A 12,319-nucleotide genomic window follows, 5' to 3' on the forward strand; every position below is an offset into this window, starting at 1 on the left:
GGCAGCCCCCTGGTGGCCTTTAGTGCGGCCCCTGATGTGCGGCCACCGACTACACAACATGTTAAAACACCCGTATTGTCATGCTCTCAAACCCAATGGGTTCAAATGTGTGGTGGCCCTCACACTGATGTCTCATCGGCGAAAGTGGCCCCCTTCTGATAATGAGTGAAGAACATTGGTCGAGATTGTTATCCTCCCGCACCTCCGATTATCACGGTTGGCGACGTACAGTGCAAAATAAGTTCTACATCCATTCGTAGCCAGCATGTTTTTATTTTCAGTTATAATAGCGTAATAACATGGCAAGCCGTCACAAGGGTACTGAACGATAATAGTGCTGAGTGACACTTTTCTCTGCAGGGTGCATAGCTATGTGGTACAATGGAAATATTATGAGGAAAGATATACTTAAAAAAGGGGCCATTGCACGCAAATTCACCCGTTATTTAATATGCTTCCTGTTCAGGAAGTGTTGTGCTTTGCTGCCAATGCAGTATCAGGATTTTTATAATACTAGCGGGAAGTACTCGGGATTGCCCGCGTCTCTAAAATATTTCAAAACTACTCTTAAAAATCTAACAGCAGTGTTTACTGACTGTGGTGGTACCTGCTATGATTACAGCAGTGCATACTGTGGTGGTACCTGCTTTCACTGCAGCAATGCATGCTGTGGTGGTACCTGCTATGATTACAGCAGTGCATACCGACTGTGGTGGTACCTGCTATCACTACAGTAGTACATGCTGACTCTATATCAGTATTTATCGACTGTATAACACAAAGTACTCACATAATAGAGTGGCGTGGTGAGGCATAGTCCCGTGCAGAGCCTCCGGCCTCGCCTAGATTGTCCAGCCGGTCGAGGTGGCACCTTGGCAGGCTGGGGCTGGGCTGCTACCCCCCCCCAGCCACGATCTCCCCGGCCGCTCTGCAGTAATATCTACGGCCTATAGTGGTAGCATCTAGCGACTGTATAGTAGTAATAACTGCACGCATCGGGGTGGGGGGAACATCACACAGTGAAGAATGAACCTGAGCGTTTAGTATATTTTTATAGCATTTTTAACGTGAAAGAAAGTCCCCCTCACTCCCACCGAAGGCGTGCGACTTGGCATGGTCCGTTCCCCCCACCAAAGGCGCGTGAGTTGGTATGGTCGTGCATGCGTGATAAATAAATAAATAAAATGGGAGCGCACAATAAATCGCATTCAATCGCTAATTAAACTAATTTAAAGTTGACGGGGCTTACGGCGTGGTACCTGGCTATTTTTTTCTTCACATAAACCCCACCGTTGGAGAGCCAAGCGTGCGACCACACACAAACCCACACACAATTTTTTACTTTTTTTTTGGAAGAGAAGATTGTATTTCTATGAGGCCTACTTCAGGACATGTTTGCATGCCTCTGGAGCCCATAACATTTTTCGAGAGCTTGAGGTGAACACTTAAGTCAGCATGATCCTTGACAAGATGGCTACTGCAAGAAAGTAAAAATACCAGTTAGTTATCCAGAAAAACCTCATCGAGTCTCAAGCCTCATTTTAAAGAGGGTCCTACATTAGGATCTCTAGCCACTACCATTAATGGCTTGTGGGAGGAGGCTGTGGAACTTAGCTGTGCCATCTTCAGATCACTTCAAAGCCCCATGTAGGCTTTCCACTTCTTAGGTACAAACAACTGGGACATACCGTGGGAAAAAGAATATCTCCCAATACCAGAAGGGAGAACTACACATACATGCATTGTCTTAAGTGTTGTATTGTTATAATACTGAAAAAAACGGGACTTTTAATGTCCCAGGAACATTGACAGCTATGCAGGACAGCTGCATCAACAACAAGAATATCATGGGAAAACCAGGCCCCATGCCTACAATACCTAGCAAGCCCTCTAATCTACCTCATCAGATTAGAATATGTATTTATACTGGAGTAATCAGATGAGCTATACAGCTCTCTATCACAGATGTCCAGTATAAGTAGGTCAGAACGTTACAATAAGAACCAATACAAAAACATCATACGAGTGAAAAGTATAGTAAATGTATAGAAACCACAAAAAAATATATACAAATTAAACTAAACAATTTAATCGTATCACGGAAAGCCCACTGAGCTATTAGCTTCTGTTTTATAAGTGACCTGGCCAGAATGATAGCTCAACAAAATGGCTTGTCATGTGAAATTTATAGCAGCAAAATAATCTAAATCTAAATGCATGTTTCTAAATGTGGAGGGAAGATCCAGATGGCCTGGTGAAAAAATCCACGCAACCACGGGGAAAACATGCAAACTACAAATATACAGCAGGTGTCAGGGTCAGGAACGAAATCCTGACCTTCTGCATACCAGGCGAGGAAGATAACATCAGACCACCGTGGCACTCCTTCGATAAATACTAAATAAATCGAGTATATAAGTTCAAAATTCATTAGCACACCAATTCACAAGCTTGGGAAAGGCAGTAAAACAACAGCAAAAACAGTCCCAGACCACACCAAGACCACACACAGTCCCTCAATAAAATTGTACATTAAATGTAACTATGGATACATTTTTATTTAAAGCTTTCGTGACTGCAGGGATTCATATTCTTGGTTCTTTCGGCAAAGTCACGTAGAAGGGAAACAATAAAATAATAAAAATATTAAACAGTAAAATTCTCACGACGTTTCGACTGCAACACAAGCAATCATCATCAGGTATGAAAACCACAGCAAGAAAATTTGAAAAAAGTGGCGGTTATTTTTATCGTTAGCACCACGGAGAGCGATTTAACAGTGTGTTCAGATGGAAGAGTCCATCTATGTTCGGAAAAGAGGAGGGGGGAGACGAAAATAATGGTTGCGGTCTGAAAGCCACCATAAGCGTGAACAATCAATTAAGACCCGAAATGGTTTATCAAATCCTTCCAATGATTGCTAAGCCAGACTCCATCTTCTCGGTTGAAATTGTCTCTGTGTTTATATATGTGGATAGCCTCATGAACGAATCTCTCATGGTAGCAGATGTCTTGCAAAGAACCTCTGTCTTGGAGAAGTCAATGTCATGTGAACCTACTGAATTAAAACAGTGATCTTCCACGGCCGAGGTGTTGGTCCTACCGTGTTTTAGGTCTGCTTTGTGTTCACGAATGCGTTCCGAGACATGTTGTTTGGTTTCTCCAATGTAACTTCTACCACAGAGGCAACTTAGTTTGTAGATGCCAGGGTACTGAATGTCCGGAATCACATCTTTTACAGATGGAACCAGATCTCGGATTTTATGTAATGTGTTGAATCGGATCTGGATCTTGTCTTTATTCAAGATTTTGGAGATCTTTTTTGTGATCCCCACAATGTAGGGTAAAGTGATGGTTTTGAAAGGCTCCTCAAGAGGGTCCTTCTTCATGGTTGGAGTGATAGCTTTGCAGATTGTGTAGTCGGAGTAACCATTAGCCTTAAGAGCTTGGTGTATGTGCTTGAGGTCACTGGTTATGTGTTCCTGGTCGGATATGCATTGGGCTCTATTGTGCAGAGTCTTGATGAGGGAATTCTTCTGGGATGGATGGTGGTGGGAATCCGGTTTCAGGTAAGCATCCGAATGGGTAGCTTTCCTGTAGACAGAGTGGCTCATTGAACCATCAGGTCTCTTATTTTATTAGGACATCCATTAAAGGTAGCTTGCCATTTTCTTCGACTTCCATGGTAAATCTGATGGCTGGGTGTATGGAATTGTTGTGGTCGAAGAATTGGTCTAGAGTAGGCCGGCTATGTAGCCAGATGACAAAAGCGTCATCCACGTACCTCTTCCATAAGGTTGGGCGTAGAGTGGCAGTCTGGATGGCGTCAGTCTCAAATTTCTCCATGAAAATGTTGGCTACAACCGGAGATAGGGGGGAGCCCATTGGGGTGCCCTCAGTTTGTTTGTAGAAAGTTCCATTCCAAGTGAAGTGTGTATTGGTTAAGCAGTGTCTCACCAGGGGGGGTAACTCAGTGTTTAGTCCTTGATGAACCAAGTCTTCAATGATTGCGATGGTGTCATGTACAGGAACTTTGGTGAATAAGGAAACTACATCAAAACTGACAAGCAGGTCGTCTGGGGACAGGGAAATACCCTTGATTGTCGATACTTTTTTCAAATTTTCTTGCTGTGGTTTTCACACCTGATGATGATTGCTTGTGTTACAGTCGAAACGTCGTGATAATTTCATTGTTTTATATTTTTATTATTTTATTGTTTCCCTTCTACGTGACTTTACCGAAAGAACCAAGAATATGGATACATTGTTAAGAATCAAATGTACAAATCAAATTGGCAAATGTGGCTGTATCCAGCGCTAATCTTCTGCTGTAGAATATGCTTTTGAAGGAAGATCTACGATGTTATGGGAGGAAACAAGGTTGTACTAACCGGGCTAAATGCTCTTTCGCTTCCACGGCCAGACAAGATTGGGTGAATTTAGGGAGATTTAAAAGTGACAGGTTTAAACGATGTTGATGGTTCGATTGTCTCTACTTCCCATAAGTTTTTGTGAGACATTGCCAAAGTTCGCTGTCTGCTGGAAAAGGGATGTTAAAAAAAAAACTGGCATCGCATTCCAGGAATGTATTTTTTGAGCACTGTCATTCGGTATTTATACATTTGTTTTAAGCCATACAGGGGCTCTTTGTGACACACCGTTTCACAAGAGAGGAAAGAACGTGATTTAACAAAATTACATTTACCAATTAGAAAGGTCACAACGTTGTTATTCTAAAGGGTAAATGACAGTATAACATATAAAATATTCACGTGGAAATGTCGAGCCCCTTAAGCAGACCATGTGTGTGACATTCACTCATGTTATATAATGTAATTAACACGCAATACCATCCGGGGATATGTTTAAATACTTAATTGAACGAAAACACTGTCTGCGTAGTCCTTGAGACGGGGGCAGATGTGAGTGCCTAATCAGCTGAGCAGCACTCACCCTTAACTTGAACAGACCATGCCAACTTGTATCCTAAATGATTCAGGCACTGTTGTGCTTATTCATTGAAGTTTCATGCACGCTAATCCGTGACCTGAATGAATCACGTATACATTTCATATGCATAGTTTACAAATGTATATTTTAATTAACCTTATTTCAGGATGAATATATCTGTTTGCAGATACACATTTCAAACGTTAGTGATTACACCATTGTTCATGAAGAATCAGACGCATTGGGATTATTGTTAACTTCTGATATTTCATTGCACTGCCGGGTGTCTGTAATAAGCAAATTTAATGCGCGTTTGTTATAAATTTGTCCAGTGCAAAGCCTCTAGTTGTCACCATTTTACAAAGATCCATTTGATAATGAAAACATATAAACTTAATATATAAAAATTAAAGATGTACACACTTTATGAATGTAGTTGTGATTGTATATTAATAAACTACATTTCGTAATTCATGTATAACTTACATAAAACATTATCTGGTATTGATATTCTGCTGCATACTTTCCACGATAAATTGGATAATTCAGATATGGTACTAACTGCGGCAGGGCAGAAAATATCAATGTTTCACTGATGTGAGTGTTGACATATAATTAAGGAAGTCAATATCTTACCTTTAAAGATAAATATTTGATCACATGCACATAAAATGTGGTTGCCTGTTCAAAAGCATACAAATGTAGTGGGTTCCACAGAGGCGCACACTCAAACTTGGAGGCAACACGTTTATTTCTTAACACAATGGGGTAACTATATAACCACTTGACGGATAACGATATAGGGTGGTAACCACCACGAGTAACTACATAACCACTCGACAGGATAACTATACAATCGGACCAGGTCAGCTAACACCCTGCCTGGTCCACGATGCCGTGCGCGAAGCCCGAAGACCAAAGACATAGCCGGCGGATTCCATTCCCAGTGACGAACAACCACGAACGCTCTTGGGACTCGGCCTTTATGGGCCATGGCATGGCCAGGCTCCGCCCTTGGCCACACCCATTTCCGTATCCTTCTCCGAGACTCTGGGCCCACATCACGTGTCCCTCTGACCTCCTCTTTGGTCCTCGTTACCACCTCGTCCGGTCACGTGCCCTCTCGGGTTCACCCAGACTGTCATGTCCTCACCCGACCTATCTATCACTGTCACCCGAACTATGCCCCCTAGGGGCCCTTCCGTTCCATATTCATTTCAATGCTCGAGAGAGGCTCCACACATACAGTACCACTTTTCTCTCGGTACTGGCGCTACACCACAGTGACTCTAAGCACGCCACTCCACATATAATGATAAATAAAGAATAGTTTAAGCAAGAACATTTAATATGTACCTGTCTTAAAAATATGTATTAACCATTTATCACTCAACACAACACACATCTAGTTGTAGATGGATGATGTGTCATGTTGGATTATTATAATTAAGGAAAGTTATCCCAACACAGTTCCTAAAGACAAAGGTCAACACATTTTTTCAGTAGTCCTGGAAAAGCTATAATGCAGTAGTAAATCATTGTGCAGTCATTCCAGTAAGATGTTCAAATGTTTTTCCATTGATAAACACAGGTAGCACAAATACATTGATTTCTATATGTATGTAAAAAAAACACTTTTAAATTTTTCGCATTTGTTCACTCACAAGCATGGGGGTTTTAGCGGCTGAGGGGAGGTGCTGTGCGGGACCGAGAAGAGGTGCTATGGGGGGCAGACGCAGAGAGTTGGTGCCACAGCACTCCCTCGTTATTCACGAGGGATACGTTCCGAAGATTCTCGTGAATAGCAAATTTCGCGGAAAATAAATATTGTTTGCCTACGAATACCTAGCTTTTGAATGAAATTATCCGAAGCAAAGAAATACTAAATAAGTCTTGATTTAAAGCTTTCGTGACTGCAGAAATTCAATTTTCTTTGGGTCTTTCGATAAAGTCACGTAGATAGGTTTTTGTTATTTTCTTTGAACCTATCTACGTGACTTTACTGAAAGACCCAAATAATACATAAATAAGCTAATAAATACATCAGAATTATCATAAGACGCAAAACAATTGTTATAATACACATCAAGTAAATACAATTACATATAAAAATATTAAATAACAATTTATAAATGGATTCAGCTTAAATTAACACGATGATGTTGCGCCTTGAGCATACGAAAAACAGTTAACATTTCTGTGATAAACGGATCGAAGTTTAGCGAGTACACACACGTGAGAAAGACTGAGGGAGACAAAGGGTCATGGCAGAGGATGTTGTGTTGTGGGATGTGCGTGTGATCATACGCACATAGAGACAGAAGCTTCGAAAACTTAAAGAAGTTATGTCTCTATATCTCTCTTATCTCTTTATCTAATCACTTTCTTTCTCATCACTTTCTCTGTCATCGCTTAATCTCACCACTTTAGCTCATAACTTTATCTCTCATCACTTTATCCTTCACGTTATCTCATGATTTTATCTCATCACTTTCTTGCATCGCATTCTCTCTAATCACTTAATATCTCATCACTCTCTCTCGATGCAGTCGTGTAGATTTCCGGATGCGATTCGTGGATAGCCAAAATCGCGGACATCAAGTTCGAAGAATAACGAGGGAATACTGTTTTTAAAGAGAAAGTATGGGAGGTGAGCTTGTGAATGCGAGGGCTGCCCACAGTTATTTAAAAATATAAATATAAGGACACTGTCTCCTGCAGATATCTGTAACTCCACATATAAAGTATTTCGTATGCAGCTCATCAGCTCAACGGCCCTCAGGGAGTGCATCATTTCAGCAGCATTGATCTGATGTTTTGTGTAAGAAATACCTTTAAAAAATGTATGGACAGATATATGGAGAAGACATTGTGTCCTTATCTATTTATATATATTCTCCACTAGGGTACCCGTTCTTATATTGTTTTATATATGTATATCACGTTTGTTTATGTGTTCACCAGTCATTCCCAACATCATTAGTTATGTGTTCACCAGTCATTTCCAACATCATTAGTAAATATAGGATATTGAGATACAAAGATAGTGGGGCATTGTGCTGGCCACAACCGTGTCGGCCTCAGAGGTCCTGAACCAGTAATGGAAATGAGCCGTGCTTAATGTTTTTTTTTTTAAACGTGGATAATTTTACGTTAAAATTATTATTCAGGAACTACACGTTTTAAACGAGATAACATTCATTTTAATTGAGTTGTGACTAAAAACCACCTTGCCAACTGTGACATGTGCAAACTTGCAAATCAAATGTTTTATTCTTACAATACAATATACCTTTAAATGACAGATTATTTCAGTACTCCAGGTCTGCTTATTTATAGTGTATATATTTACTGTATTCAAAGCATTTAGGGTCAAACATATCCCTTCAACAGATGGATGGATTAAAACACGTATGTGGAGGCATCTCCAGACATGTCGCAGTGTGACACCAGAAACAATACAATAACATCACATATTCAGAGGGGAAGTGCAATGGCAGGAGAGAGCGTGTAAGAAGGTTGGGGCACGTGATAATTAACAATTTAGAAGTTTAATCAGTGTCGGAGAATCAAAAGAACTGTGTGTGGGATTTTCAAAATGGTCACGTTTTGCTTTCGGCATACACCAGACTAGCGGGAAGTACCTGGCGTTGCCCGGGGGGGAAATATATATTTAAAAACTTCAAAAAACTGAAAAAACATAACATATACAAGTGAAAAGAAAACTTTCATCATTACCGCATTTATTAAAATTTAAATAAAACCCTACGCGCGGTGGAAAAAAAAAACTTACGCTCGCGCGCCAAGATTCAATTCTTTAAATCGCGCAAAGGAATCGACGGTTGTAGATTTCTTTAGAATGGGCCTATTCCCGTTTAATCGATACCACAAACGCTCACCAGATATCGATTCTCGCCAGTCCTGTATGCTGGTTGACGCCACGCACTTCATGGTCATTTCCCCCCACCCCAAAATACAAAAGTCTATTTTTACATGTTTCACGTTGTGTGCAGTATGGGAACTAGCCACATGGCTAATTAAAAGTGTGTTACCCCCCCCCCCCCAGCCGCGCATTTGTGCGGGATACACGGCCGAAGCGGAGGGTTGGGGGGGATGCGTGATGTCAGCAGGCACACTGCGTAACGCTGCCGCATGCGGGTGACATTACAGAGATCTGACGTCACCGCTCACCGTGCAAAATATATCCATTACTGCAGTTCATGGTGTACAGTCTGGAAAGTACCCACATGCAAAATTTCAAGTTTGTTTTGTATGCCGGGAAGTATGCTAAACATTTTGAACAGACACATTCACAAATTTCCCTTTCATATATATAGATTACTAGTACCACATTCCCCTAATCGTGAGATGCAAATTTGCTCCTGAATTTTAAAGCAATATTTATATATATGTTGAAATTATTTCGCACCATACGTAGCCAACCGTACTAATATTGATGATTTTCAAGGTTCAGTATAATCTGGCAGGCGTTTTGTGTGTGCATGCTCACGTGATCAGATTTGTGTAACTTTATTGACACATTTTGGGTTGGGGAGGGTTACTTTCTGGGAGGTCTTTTAACCTGGAGGATATGGTAACACATTGGATATAGTTGCAAAAAACACAAATGTCAAGTGATGAAGGCCAATATCACTGATGGCATTATGCCTCACCATGTAATGCTAACCCCCCGATGTCTACTCTTATAGTACCTGGCATTGTGTCACTGGCATCTGGGTGCTCATCCAATTATTGTATGGGAAAACAGTGCTGAAGTTTCCAGCAACTTACTCATCGCACAGGTCCTCTTTTACAATTCCAGCAGCAACAGTTTCTTGATATTTTATAGTCCAAGCTTTCAAAATGTTTATTTACTTTTTCCTGCCAGATAGGATTCCTAGAATCATCTGCATATAAAAAAGTGGTATAGTTGCAACCCTTCAACCTCCCCATGGTCGCTTGGATTTTTCTCTGGATCCTCCGGTTTTTTCCTCCAAATTTTGAATCAACGTGCTTTTAGAGTACATTTCGACATGGTGATAATTCACTTCGTTGAGCTATCATTTGTGACCAAGTTACTTCTGAAAAAGAGCTGTATAGCTCAAGTGGGCCTTACCTGGTAAAATAAAAATCGTTTCGTATTATAGTCGTACTTCCCCAGGCAAATGCAAGCTGTAGGGTTCACACACTATTGTGAGCTCTAAAGGGCCCCTCTGGAAGATATTTTAGCCTGCTCTTCCACGCTTGCCAGACGTTTTGGGAGATGTGGAAGTACCCACACATACCCCGCCACACAACCGAACCTGCCAATAGACCAACTGTGGTGCAACCATTTATATACTGTTGGGTAAACAGAGTCAAGGGGAATTTTCCCAAAAAATGTGCCTGTTGTAGCAGCTGCCATGCCGGATTGTAAGTGCATTATGCTATCCATTACATGGCAGCAGCTACCCATCTGTATGTACCAGATGCATATTTCAGAGTTGCTTTGTTCAAGCAAACGATCGATACAGTAAAACTGCTTTTTGAATAATTTCTTTAGAACTGCTTTTACTGTTTCGTTTGTTGTCCTCCACCTACACCCCCAATTAGCACGGTTGGCTGTGTACGGTGAGAAAAAGTTCAACATACATACAACACATTACTTTCGGCTCAAAAACCCATCTCTTAACGACAGAGTTGACCTCTCCACCTGTTTTTATGTAAGTTGATCTCATTCTGATTCAGTCCACCCATTCTGTGTTTATTTTAGTCAAAATGCTGTAAATCAGCACATTCAGAAATTATTGTGGGTATTCGTTTGGCCTGTCATTATGTCTACTTTTATCAGTGGGGCTGAATTATGTACAAATAGAAAGCACCTTTTTGCTTACTTTAATTGGAAATTCTTAATATTATCAGAAAATAGCAATGATTCACTGGTTTTTCTGCAAAACTTTGTGGAAAAAGCATTTTTGCCAACACATGGATTAGACCTAACATCATTCCATTTGTCTCTATCTCGTATGCGATTATAATGATGTACAAAGTAATTTTACTTTTGATCAAGAAGTTGAAAATGAATTTGTGAAAATAGTTGCATCCAGTTTAACAACACCAGATATCCTGAAATTCAATCATTGTGCCACCAAAAACATGTTCTTGCACCTTAGCCAACAATAGATCAATAAGCAATGCTTGTTCCGAGACATACAAAATGCACACGTATGTATATAGAACTTATTTCGTACTGTACGTAGCCAGCCATGCTAATTGGAGGTGCGGGAAATGGTGAAATATCATTATCACTTCATTTTTACTCTGGGCCTCCCACAAACTACATTTGGAGGTGCCCAGTAGCAGGGGACCCGATGTCACAGCTGTCCCTGTGTGGCGCAAGGACAACAAAACACCGGCCAGCAAGTGGGGGGGGGGGGGGAGGGGGGTGATGTTACCATGTGGCTTCCCAATTAAGTAATTGGAAGTAACTGATTAAATCTGGACCATGACACACCTGGCCTACTCCTTTTATAATGTCACCAGATCATTGACGTAGACTGTGAAGGAGATGGCATGTGTTTTATGGTTGACACACACCCACGAAATTCAACAGGGTGGTCGCTGGGTTTGACCTGCGAACCTCTGCAAGAGGCAAACACACTTATGCTGGTCCACGTCACCATCCATGGCTATTGATGATCATTGCTGAATCCGGGACAACATGTGCACACTCGGCTCATCTTTGGTGGAGCCATCGCTGATGGATGCACCTGTTAATTAGGGATGTGAATCTAATCTGGACTGAATGTGAGGAACCCTCTGGGGTGATTTGTCCATTGCAAAAAAAGCATAGCAGCTGAAAGAACGCTTAAAACATGTTGAAATGCAGTAATGAAATCAATTGTCACCAACAATGGGGAATAGTATCTGTTACATTGATATCCAGTGATAGAGTGGCCATGTTGTCTTCGTGAATTGTGCATTTAATTAACTTTGAATGAATGAATAAATGAACACCTTTGCTAAAAGCAGATAAGAACCTTTTTTAAGGCAGTGTATTAGTTGTGTCTATGTATGTACGTATGTTGAACTTTTGCACCATACATCTAGGAAAATCACTAAAAGGTAATATCTGAGGGTGCTGGGCACTCCAGGAACCTCAAGCATCCCCTTGTCAGTGGAGGGATTTGTACATAAATCAGGCCAGTGACATGAAACAATGTACCAGAGGCAACTAAATATATACGTGTATATATCTTCCTTTTGGGACTGGGTTATTGCTAAATGTTTTGAGTTTTTCTGTTATTTGTGCTTGTGTGCTACTGCCACCACGGTATGACATTACATATTTGATTTAAAGCTTTCGTGACTGCAGGGATTCATATTATTG

The 12,319-nt window shown here is 40.9% G+C and overlaps 1 protein-coding gene across 1 annotated transcript in view; it reads left to right on the forward strand.

The window, feature by feature from the left end:
• Window positions 1-12,319, forward strand: part of GLRB (glycine receptor beta) — a 216,756-nt gene that overhangs the window by 182,007 nt on the left and 22,430 nt on the right. The window lies entirely within an intron of this gene.

This window comes from Petromyzon marinus, chromosome 16 (genome assembly GCF_048934315.1).
Source record: "Petromyzon marinus isolate PM22_M1 ecotype Great Lakes invasive population chromosome 16, UKy_Petmar_22M1.pri1.0, whole genome shotgun sequence".
Taxonomy (NCBI): domain Eukaryota; kingdom Metazoa; phylum Chordata; class Hyperoartia; order Petromyzontiformes; family Petromyzontidae; genus Petromyzon; species Petromyzon marinus.